The sequence below is a fragment of the Bidens hawaiensis genome, unplaced genomic scaffold (genome assembly GCF_021521415.1).
Source record: "Bidens hawaiensis isolate Kalapana, Puna unplaced genomic scaffold, B.hawaiensis_p1.1 tig00000097_1, whole genome shotgun sequence".
NCBI lineage: Eukaryota > Viridiplantae > Streptophyta > Magnoliopsida > Asterales > Asteraceae > Bidens > Bidens hawaiensis.
In genome coordinates, this window is record NW_027491017.1 from 4,419,201 (window position 1) to 4,429,112 (window position 9,912).

Here is a 9,912-nt window from a genome sequence, read left to right on the forward strand (position 1 = left end):
GAAGCTATCGAGTTCAGGGTCGGAGGGGTATGGTACAACACTTCGGTCACACAGCTCGGGATCGATTTATGCATTTATACATCCGATGAGACTGATCCCCCCTGTGGTACGAGGCTATGACAACTTTTGCATATTAGGATGGTGATGAATCAAGTGAACCAGGAAACACCTAATTAAATCATGGGAACAGTTAAGTTATGGAGACGAGTAATATTATCCAAGCAGCACCAAGAGCACCTCCCTATGAGACCCACTGATGAGGTACATCCACCACCTCCTGAGTCACATTGTCACTCAATGTGGCCACAACGAAGGTGTCACGCCCCGCCAAGGCGGAGGTAAGGGTGAATGATGTCATGTATATCTAAGCGTATGATTATCGCCAACATACATGTAATAGGATACCAATAGTTTCAAGAAGCGTTTACAAATCATAACTTATTTTCAAACAAAATTTATTGAAAACAATTAGGATATTTCTCGTATGTGACCCTAAACATCGATAGGGTTATACAAGCAAAATCTTCGAAAATGGTATCCTAATTATGCATTGAGGTCCCGTCTTCATGATGCCCTACGTGCGTTGTTAATTCCCTAAAAAACATACGTTTAAAAAGTCAACACAATGGTTGGTGAGTTCACAGGTTTTGACACTCGTATGAAAATACGTTATTCATAGATCGTTGAATTAGTTCGTAAACAAGTATACGATAATCTGTTGAAACAAATACGATGATCCTCCGTAGACTAGCTAATTCTACGAATTAATATGGCAAACCCTGAGCCTATAACCAAACCACGACTTATAATCGTTTGCCATGTTCAAATCTCACAGATGGAATATACGCACCCTGTTTCGATGCAATATCGGAGGTTAGCGCGACTAACTTAATAGTAGGGGGAAATGTCAACGTCAATAGTACTATTCGTATATTCCTGTGGCTAACTCCATTAGCTAATGGTTATAGTATGCAAGCAAGGGACTTATAGCACTACATAGTTCAACTCATGTTCACATAAGGATTGTGTGTTTTGTTTCTAATTATTGTATATAAAAGCAGTTGTGTATGTTTTCCACCCCCGAATAAATAAAACAGTAAAACCGTAAAAGGGGGTAGTGAAACTCACCACATAAGTTCAGTGTTCGTTTCGCTAGCAGTTTCATTTTTAACCATAGGCTGCTGCCTTCACAAGACCTAAACGTGTAAGGTCAGTTAGGTACACTTATCGACACGCAAGTCAGTTTATGCTAGTCGCTTTCACCCAACTAGTCGTTTCATTTATTATGCTTGTGTCGGTCACTTTCACCAACTGAAAGTTTCGTTTATTAAAATGTGTTGGCCGCTTTCACCAACCAAGCGTTTCGTTTATTATATTGTGCCAACTGCTTTCACCAACCGAGCGTTTTTTTTATTTAGTTTGTTCCGGTTGCTTTTACCAAACGTACATATCGTTTAATTTTTGGACGACCGGTTGGTGATAAGTTGATATATATATATGTGTGTGTGTGTGTGTGTGTATGTATGTATACTTGTATAAATATTAGGAAAATAAATCTTTCTGGTGTCGGTTTCATTATTATATAAAGGATTCGTTTGGTCGAGTAATAAATAAATATAAAAATTATATTTATTTCTAGGTGATAACTTGTTAAGTTATGATTATGTTTTAGTGAAACATAATATATTTATATTTTCATTTGTAATCACCGGATCGACTTTATATACCGTTTCGGTCATTTAACTCGTAAAAGTTTTTATTTTTATGCTAATATGTATATTTTTCTTATAAATTATATATTTATGTAAAAATTATTGGTTTTGACACAAAGTGTCATTATTGTAAATAATATTTATTATTTGCTGTGTTAAAAGATGAAATTTAGTTTTATTCAAAAATCATATTTAAGCTTTATAACTATATAAACGCAATCTCAACATAAAAATCTATTTTTGTTCACTCAGAATTATAAACACGTCTTGTCTTTAAAAGTGCGTTTATTTTTGTATTGAAATCGTGTGTACTTATTTAACATACTTTCTCATTGAAATCTTTCAAACAACATGTTTAGTCATAAAAGGTTATATATTCAACAAATCTCATTCTAGACACATTATTTCTTTTAACCATAACCCACTTATTAATATTGTTCATTGGTTTTAAACCTTATTAAAACATGATTAGCACAACTTAATATTTCTTGATGTGTGAACATGTTAAGGGTTCTTTCTAAACCAATATTTAGTAATTCTTTCAAATCTCTTAACACTTTTTATGCATGTTATGTTGAGGTTCATGTTTTAAACTTTGTTTAAACATGTTAATGTACATCTAGATTGTTGGGTATTAAGCTAGCATAATCACAACTTTATAAACATGTAAAGATAATTTTAGAAGAGATTAGTTCACAATGCTCTAAGATTAGGGTTCGTTTAGGATGAGATGATCGATTAAACAAGAAAAATCGAGCTAGTTCCCACTCCATAATTGTCACACCCCGACCAAAGGCGGAACATGCCGGGGCGTAACGTATTGATTGGACAGTAGCTCAAAAGACACTAATTAAAGCGACAATAATTATCTAATTTCATTAACATTACACAAGTACACAAATTCAATAATAAATAACAATTACATCATGTTTTGTATTTAGAATAATATCCTAAGGTAAAGCTAATTTCTTCAATCTTGAACAATGTAAATTACTTGTACCTGTAGCATGTATAAAAATAAAATTTGTCAACACAAATGTTGGTGAGAGTACATAAGTTTTAGCTGATATATATATATATATAGAGAGAGAGAGAGATAAATCACAATTAATATGTAAATGATGAGTATTACAATTCTTATGAAAATGTAAACAACTAAATAGATGTGGACCCGTTCTTATTGATACGAAATCAATGTACTTGGGTAAATGTATGATCATAGTAGATGAGGATAGATGAGGATGAGATACCAACCACCAAAAATAAAATAAACAATTAAGCACATAGAGCATTATCATAGAGCATGCAATAATCACACATAAACATATATTGAATTGTGTTATGAATATATGAATAAATAAAAATGAGTAATTTAAATAGGGTATACATGCCACCCCCAGAACTTAAAATATGAAAAAGGGGATATGTAAACTCACCTTAGAGATAAAGTAGATGATAACGGGGAGTTGGGTAAAGTGAACAAGTTAGTTAGATTCCGCGACGAGTCCCGACGAAACGCCCTAGTTTCATGGTACAACTAAAATAAATATTCGGATGCCAACAAGAACAAGATTCGATAATAAGGGTTTACAACGGATTTGGGATTTATATAGAGTTGGATATAATATATGTACATTTGGTATAAGTTGAATAGAGCGTAACGATTAATTATTCTCACAAAAAAAATTGCTAATATTTATTATGTATTTAAACAAAGAGAACTTATTTTGATGATCGGCTCGTTTAGACGAAAAAAAGAAACTATTCTTCGTTTAATTCTCTTTTGAAAATTTAAGTTTTAAATATAAGTAAAACTTGTAATGTTTATATTTACATGTACGGAAAACATTAATCGAGAATTATTTTGAAGGTTTAATGAGGTTTGGTTTGTTAACCGTGTGAGAAATGGTATTGATTTACAAAATATTATTAAAGGAATAAATTTTTAAAACAAAAACAAATGAAATAAAATGAAAACACAAAACTGAGCACCCTAGGGCTCGAACCCGGGTCCCTGGGCGGCTTAATGATTTAACACAACACACACCAGCCAACTGGGCTGGTGTGTTAACTTGTTTAAAGAAAGAAACAAAAGATAAATAATGAGACTCCAGATTAGTTCCCAACCCCTTTAGAACCCTAAATCGATAAAGCCCCAAATTGACGAGCATACAACCTCTATTGATTCAACAAAAACCGATCACAACCAATATAGCAATTACCTTAAACGAGTACGAATTGAAGGATAACGGCGAGTTAGGGTTATCGGCCACGAATGGGTTCAGATGTTGATATTACACGGCTCCTAGGTTGCAATTGGTTTAGGGTTATGATTCGTAATTGTCTGAGGAGTGTGAGTGCAATTTAATCGAATTTTAAATGAGTATATATAGGGATTAGGGACGAGTCTAGTTCGCGGTTCGTAAAGGTGTGAATAGCTATCAATTAGTTGTCAAATAACACAATTTAAGGTATGATTTGGACGCGTTTTGATCACTTAACATTTATACAAGATCAATTACGTGATTTCTAGCTGATTTTATGGATCAATAATCTCAAGAGGGGGGGGGGTCGACGATGGGAATAGGGGAGGGAAGAGATGGATTAGAATAATATTTTTATAATTTCTAGAATGGTCCTCAATCTTTAGTTGTGGATCCAAAAGTGTTATTAAGTTAGTATGGGGGTATTAGTGCATAGAAATCATAGTTATTATTAATAAATAAATAAACAAAATATATATAAACTTAAACGAAGGCGGGAATTAGTAACGAGCGTACGAATAATAAGTGAGGCAAAAGAAAGAAAAAGATAAACAGGTCGGGTTTCCGGGTCCGAAAATTGACGAATGTTACAGTATTCACAATTTTTTGAAAATTCCATCCCGAAATTATAGAAAAACCATAACATAAATAAAAAGTAAGAGTTTAAGAACGAAATGATATTTTTTTAATATATGAAAAGAAAAATAACACAGATCTTCAGGTGACCCAAATAACGCTACAAACGGAAGGCATGATAAGGACACTTATATATAGGATGTACCAGTGGCGTATCCACCATGCCCTTATCACATCGATATTTGTATCGTTACCCAAAATCACCCTAGGTTCCGAGTTATGACACACAACCGTATTCACCATGAGTTCCATGCGAGGATTTTGATAATTATGCGTGCACTCATAATTACTTAGATCGTCGCATGATGTACATGGTTCGTCTCGTTGTGCGGGTTTGAAAACATGGGTAAAAGAAAATTTTTTTTATCGATATCATTTGATCAAGAGCAATGAACTAAAAACTGAATGAAAATTGATGAACATAATCAACTAGTAAAAAAATGACGAAATTGTTGGAGTTAACCATCGAGAGTAATAACAACAAAATGAAATAAACAGATAGAGGAAAATTTTAAAATTATATAAGTAACTTACACATACGATGTCGAGAAAATTCACGTAATAATAAATAGGTTCACACAACAAACAAATCACATGACTTATGAGTATAATACTAGATAAGGTTTGAAATCAAGATTATAAAATCGATGAGATGAGATAAGAGTACCATGAGGATGAGGTAAGTTTGGAGGGTTTGGGTAGCCATGTATTAAAATATCGAAATTAAATTTGTACATGTGACTCCTAATAGATAACTATATACAACACATGTTCATAGTCCCAATTTCCAAAACGCGTATAGGAAATCGGTCATAGGTAGTTTATGATACAAATACGGTAGATAACTATGCACATCACCATGCAAATAGTCTCGGTAGTTAACCGGTCATAGACCACTTAAATCATGATAATAAATTGTGTAATAATAAATAGTGCACTAAACGACAAAATAGGAATAATGAGTGATTGAACACCATTATAAATAACCATAATTCTCATTCATAACAAAACTGGAGATTTAATAAAGTCAATACATTAGATTTAAATGAAAAGAACTAAATAAAAGAAACGTCTTTGCTTAGCATGTCTTCATAAAGGGTTAGGCTTAGACTTGGGAACCGTTGATGTAACACACTTTCCCTTGAGTAGCTTGGTCACTTGAGGTTGGTTGGATGATTGGGATTTGGTTGACTTGAATTGGTTGAATGGGTTGGGCTTGAATTGCTTGGATGGGTTGAGCTTGGATTGGTTGAAGTTGATTTACTTGGGCTTGGTAGGGTTGATATTGGGCGGTTTGAGTTGGGTAGGATTGAATTTGGTTCATGTGTGCGATTCTTGGGCATGCATTGCGAAAATGGCTAGGGTCTCCACAATTGTAACAATCTCTAATAGTGGAGGGTGTCTGAGTAAACGGTTGAGCATAAGGTAAGGGTTGGGTAAGACGTGAGCTAAATGGTTGCACCAAAAGTTGGTTGCGTTCACGACATGTGGTAAAGAGGTGACCAAATCGATTGCAATGGGTGCATTGTCGACACTTGAGGTTAGGCGAATGGTGAAAGTTACACGTATCACATAATGAGTGGGGTCTTGTGTAGGGTTTCTTGGTGGGTTGGGTTTGCGATTGGGCCAAGGCATAGTTTTGGGAATTGGACTTTCTTTTATTGTTGCGGTAATGGGGAGAGTTGTTGTGCTTGAATTATTCGGGCTTAGAAGACTCGGGCTTGGGAGATTCGAGCTTAGGTTCTTTGGTGGGCTCTGATGTAGGCTTATCATTGGGCTTCTTGGAATTTTTCCGCGTCAAGGTCCTGGCCTTAACGTGGTTTTTGGTGAGGGCACCAGCTAAGGTGATGGCGTCATGGAGGGTTTGAGGGTCACGACTTAGGACGGAATCTTGGATTTGCATAGGCAAACACGAGATGTACTTGTCGATTGAACGTTCAAGGGGAATGACCATGTGGGGGATGAGAAGGCTCAGTTCATGGAAACGATCGTTGTAGATGGCGTCATTTCCACTTTCTTGTTTCAATTTCCAAAACTCCTCTTCCAACTTCCGAAGCTCATGTTTCGGGCAAAACTTCTTGAGCATGAGTTTCTTGAGGTCATCCCATGGAAAGTTCATGACACCCTCAGCGCCAAGCGTGTGCTTCTCACCGTTCCACCAATTGAGGGCATTCTTCTTGAGCATGCTCGAGGGATAAGTGGTTTTCTTGTCCTCAGGACATTCACAATGGAAGAATATGCTCTCCATTTCTTCAAACCATTGGAGGAGAATGGTAGCACCGTCGATACCGAAGTATTCGGGCGGGTTGGCACTCTTGAATTGTTTGAGGGGGTAAGCAATTGGGTTCGGAGTTGTGGATGATGAAGAAGCATTCACAGTTTGCAACTGAGAGATGATCGTTGGGAGGGCTTCCACGATGCCTTTAGTAATGCGGGACGACATGTTGCGGACAGAGTTGCCGGTGCGACGGTTACGGTTGATAAGGTGGGAAGAAGACATGCTACAATGACGACACGTGGAAAATTTATTATGTTTTTGGAAAAAAGAAAAATTGTATAACTATGTGAAGTTTCGAATTTTTGTGAAAATTCATGAGAATAAAATTTTAATAACCTTAACTTAGAATATTGATAAAATTGATAATTTGAAAAAAAAAAATTCATTCTTAACGAAGCAAAAATAAAATTTAAACAAAAATCTCATCGTAGATTTAAGAGTGTGATCGTCACATGACCACGTTTGATATAATGAGGGTAGCAAATTCGGGTACGTTTGGTGTGATATGTTTTGGCCTAATAAGTTCCACACCCTTACTGAACACTCCAAGAAGGCAACCAGGTCTCGCGGTTGATTGAGATTTATACGCATTGCACTTCCTTAGGCTCGCAAGCCTTGGTGTCAAGGGTTCAGTAAACAAGTGTGTCCCTCTTACAGTTACTACATATCCGTCCCACGAATCATCCTCAAGGAGATGGGAGTAAAAATGCGGGATTTCTTAAGGAATTTCCCTTTTTTTAAAATCGTCCTAAAGTTTTGAAAACAATTTTTGAGAGTAAGGCATAGCCTCGGATTAAGTGTGAGCGTTTGTGTACAAGAATAATATTAAATCGTTAAAAAGATTTAAGCTACTGCAATCAATAATATAATTCAGGGTGCAAACACGTAAAGACATATCACGTATAGGGACCCTAAGCATGCTACTAGGCCGTTATATCTAACCACCTATCTTATAGCCTTCGGCTCTGATACAAATCTGTCACACCCCGACGAAAGACGGAACATGCCGGGGCGTAACGTATTGATTGGACAGTAGCTCAAAAGGCACTAATTAAAGCGACAATAATTATTTAATTTCATAAACATTACACAAGTACACAAATTCAATAATAAACAACAATTACATCATGTTTTGTATTTAGAATAATATCCTAAGGAAAAACTAATTTCTTCAATCTTGAACAATGTAAATTACTTGTACCTGTAGCATGTGTAAAAATAAAATTTGTCAACACAAATGTTGGTGAGAGTACATAAGTTTTAGCTGATATATATATATATATATATATATATAGAGAGAGATAAATCACAATTAATATGTAAATGGTGAGTATTACAATTCTTATGAAAATTGTAAACAACTAAATAGATGTGGACCCGTTCTTATTGATACGAAATCAATGTACTTGGGTAAATGTATTATCATACTAGATGAGGATAGATGAGGATGAGATACCAACCACCAAAAATAAAATAAACAATTAAGCACATAGAGCATTATCATAGAGCATGCAATAATCACACATAAACATATATTGAATTGTGTTATGAATATATGAATAAATAAAAATGAGTAATTTAATTAGGGTATACATGCCACCCCCAGAACTTAAAAGATGAAAAAGGGGATATGTAAACTCACCTTAGAGATAAAGTAGATGATAACAGGGAGTTGGGTAAAGTGAACAAGTTAGTTAGATTCTGCGACGAGTCCCGACGAAACGCCCTAGTTTCATGGTACAACTAAAATAAATATTCGGATGCTAACAAAAACAAGATTCGATAATAAGGGTTTACAACGGATTTGGGATTTATATAGAGTTGCATATATTATATGTACATTTTGTATAAGTTGAATAGAGCAAAACGATTAATTATTCCCACAAAAAAAATTGCTAATATTTATTATGTATTTAGACAAAGAGAACTAATTTTGATGATCGGCTCGTTTAGACGAAAAAAAACTATTCTTCGTTTAATTCTCTTTTGAAAATTTAAGTTTTAAATCTAGAAAACATAAATTTTATAAATATAAGTAAAACTTGTAATGTTTATATTTACATGTACGGAAAACATTAATCGATAATTATTTTGAAGGTTTAATGAGGTTTAGTTTGTTAACCGAGTGAGAAATTGTATTGATTTACAAAATATTATTAAAGGAATAAATTTTTAAAACAAAAACAAATGAAATAAAATTAAAACACAAAACTAAGCAACCAGGCTTAACACCCCGGCTAAAGACGAATACGCCCGAGTGTGACGTACAGATTGCTCTAAAACACATATGACACTATTAAGTGACAATATTATCATTAATTTATTTAAACATCATGTACACAAGTTTGTAACAATAAATACAAGGAAAAATACAAGAACAATTAACAACTTGTCCATTTATTATTATAACCTAAGTTCTAGTGTCCTCGTCACGGCATCATTCTCTAAATAAGGTACCTGTAGCATATATATAAAATAATGTCAACTAAATGAATAGTTGTTGAGTTTACATAAGTTTTGATATAAGTACATAAAAATATACAATTCCATGAACAAGTGTAAATGAGCAAGTAAAGTCCTTTTCAGTTGGGATTGTGCACCAACGTACTCGGATAATAGCGCAAGTAAGTGTCTTTTCCGTTTGTAACAACCAACGTACTCAGATCGGGGGTCCCTATTCCACTCATAACATCGAGGTCCTGAGTGCATAGGGGGCGTATGATCATACTTAATGAGGAAACCATGAGCACGTAATCTTTGAGCAAGTAAGCAAATAAACACACAAGTCCATGTAGCGAATTGTTGTTTGTAAATAATGAATAAACGAATTTTTATTTGGATAGGATATATATGCTACCCTCAAAATGTGTGAAAGCGTTAAAATGGGGGTGTGAGAAACTCACATTTTATATTGGAGACAACTTGAAATAAATAACCGAAAGCGAGTTAACAAACGAAGTAATTGAATCTCACGAAACTATAAATAATAACGAGGATACAAAAAATCAAGGACTAGTAACCG